This window comes from Fringilla coelebs (genome assembly GCF_963513975.1).
Source record: "Fringilla coelebs genome assembly, chromosome: 39".
NCBI classification, from domain to species: Eukaryota; Metazoa; Chordata; class Aves; order Passeriformes; family Fringillidae; genus Fringilla; species Fringilla coelebs.
Genome location: NC_140065.1, coordinates 52,756 through 56,005, shown reverse-complemented (window position 1 = coordinate 56,005; position 3,250 = coordinate 52,756).

Here is a 3,250-nt window from a genome sequence, read left to right as displayed (position 1 = left end):
CCGGACCCTCCCAAAATCCCGAAATTCCCGGGACCTCCCCCCGGGGGGGCTCCAGGGGGGCTCCCGGACCCCGAATTCCTGCGGGAATTCCCGCGGGAAAAATCCCAAAATTCCCAAAAACAAAAAGGGGAAAAATTCCCAAAATTCCAAAAAACAAAAAGGGAAAAATTCCCAAAATTCCCCAAAACAAAAAGGGGAAAAATCCCAAAATTCCCAAAAACAAAAAGGGAAAAATTCCCAAAATTCCCCAAAAACAAAAAGGGGAAAATTCCCAAAATTCCCAAAACAAAAAGGGGAAAAAATCCCCAAATTTGGGGGTTTTTGAAGGGGGGAAAGCTCAAAATTGCGATTTTTTGGGAGCTTTTTATTCCCCCCAAATTCCCAATTTTTACTCCCAAAATTCCCAGGTTTTACCCCCCAAATTCCCAATTTTTACCCCCAAAATTCCCAATTTTCATTCCCAAAATTCCCAAATTTTTAACCCCCAAATTCCCAATTTTTATCCCCAAAATTCCCAATCTTTATTCCCAAAATTCCCAAATTTTACCCCCAAAATTCTCAATTCTTAACCCCAAAATTCCCAATTTTTATTCCCAAAATTCCCAATTCTTAACCCCAAAATTCCCAATTTTTATTCCCAAAATTCCCAATTCTTAACCTCAAAATTCCCAATTTTTACCCCCAAAATTCCCAATTCTTAACCCCAAAATTCCCAATTTCTATTCCGAAAATTCCCAATTTTTAACTCCAAAATTCCCATTTTTACCCCCAAAATTCCCAATTTTTTACCCCCAAAATTCCCAAATTTTATTCCCAAAATTCCCAACTTTTACCCCCCAAATTCCCAATTTTTACCCCCCAAATTCCCAATTTTTAACTCCAAAATTCCCAAATTTTTAACCCGAAAATTGCCAATTTTTACCCCCCAAAATTCCCAATTTTTAACCCCCAAAATTCCCAATTTTTAACTCCTAAAATTCCCAATTTTTACCCCCAAAATTCCCAATTTTTAACCCCAAAATTCCCAAATTTTCCCCCCCAAATTCCCAATTTTTATTCCCAAAATTCCCAATTTTTACCCCCAAAATTTCCAATTTTCATTCCCAAAATTCCCAATTTTTACCCCCAAATTTCCAATTTTTATTCCCCAAAATTCCCAATTTTTAACTCCCAAAATCCCCAATTTTTAACTCCCAAAATTCCCATTTTTTCCCCCCAAAATTCCCAATTTTTACCCCCAAAATTTCCAATTTTCATCCCCAAAATTCCCAATTTTTAACCCTAAAATTCCCAATTTTTAACCCCCAAATTCCCAAATTTTTAACCCCCAAATTCCCAATTTTTACCCCCAAATTTCCCAATTTTTAACCCCAAAATTCCCAAATTTTCCCCTCCCCCTCCCCCCCGCGTCCCCTCCCCCCCAAGAAGGGGGGGGGAGGGGAATGGGATCGGTCACGTGACCCCGCAGCTGCCGCCCCTCCCCCCCCTCGGGCTGTTCCAGGAACAGCTGGAAAAGAGGGGGAGGGGAGATATGCTAATTACCTCCTCATTAATAATCATCATTTCTTAATTATTCATCGTTATTAATAATTATTTCCTAATTATTAGTCATTATTTCCGCATTATTTCCTAATTATTTTGCATCATTAATCATCATTTCCGATTTTTTATCGCTATTTCCTAATGATTAGCCATTATTAGCCATGATTATTCATTGCTAATTAATTAGCAATGATTAGCTATAATTATCAATTCATTAGCGATTAATCTGCCATTAATTAGCCACAATACATAATAATAATAATAATATTATCAGCCATAATTATTATTACCCCATTAATTAACGATAATTAACCATTATTACCCGGTTATTAGCCATAATTACCCATTAATTAGCGCTAATTAGCCATTATCCCCCCCGATATCATTAATTATTAGCGGCGTCTCCACCTTTCTCCATCATAAGACCACGCCCACTCATTTACATAACCCCGCCCCATAGCGGGGACCCCTCACGTCAATCATCTGCTATAATCCCGCCCCCTTCCCGCCAAAACCCCGCCCACTCCCCCCTGACGACTAAACCCCGCCTTCCGCCCCTCTCAACCAATCAGCGCTGTCGCTAAGGTAAACGCAGCCAATCAGAGGTGTCGGCGCCCGGGGGGCGTGGCTTCGCTGCCGTGAGGGGGAGGTGGCGGCCGCCATTTTAGAGGCGGCTGAGGGCGAGCAGGGAGGGGACGTATGGAGGCTATAGGGGCTCTATAGGGGGCGGTTTGGGGTTTCAAATGGGGCTGGGGGCTTCTGAAAAGGCTCCCGAGGGGGGTTTCAATGGGTTTGAGGGGGGTATGGAATGTTGGGGGGGCGGGGTGGGCGAGAGGGTGTGTGGGGCCTGGATGGGATCTATAGGGGATCTGTATGGGATCCATAGGGGGATGTGTATGGGATCTATAAGGGGGGACTTTTGGGGATATCCGGAGTGGTTTTTGGGGATATCCGGAACTTATGGAGGGTTGGGGGGGAGGGGAAGGGAGGGGGGTGGGGAGGGGGGTGTTCGATGGTACCTATGGAGGGGGGAGGGTGATCTATAGGGGTTCTATAGGAGATCTATAGGGCGGGGGATTTGGGGAATATCCGGAGTGGTTTCTGGGGATATCCGGAACCTATGGGGGCTATAGGGGACTTTGGGGAGGGGGAGGGGATTTGGGGTCTATAGGGGAGGGGGTGGGGCGGTTGGGCCCTATATGGGACCTATGGGATCTATAGGGGACTTTTTGGGGGGGGGGGTTGGGCCCTATATGGGACCTATGGGATCTATAGGGGACTTTTTTGGGGGGGGGTTGGGCCCTATATGGGACCTATGGGATCTATAGGGGACTTTTTGGGGGGGGGGATTGGGCCCTATATGGGACCTATGGGATCTATAGGGGACTTTTTTGGGGGGGGGGATTGGGCCCTATATGGGACCTATGGGATCTATAGGGGACTTTTTGGGGGGGGGGTTGGGCCCTATATGGGACCTATGGGATCTATAGGGGACTTTTTGGGGGGGGAGATTGAGCCCTATATGGGACCTATGGGATCTATAGGGGACTTTTTTTTGGGGGGGTTGGGCCCTATATGGGACCTATGGGGGCTATAAGGGATTTTTTGGCGGGGGGGGGATTGGGCCCTATATGGGACCTATAGGGGGGGATTTAAGGGTTCTATAGGGGATTTGAGGGGGAGGGGGTTGGGCCCTATATGGGACCTA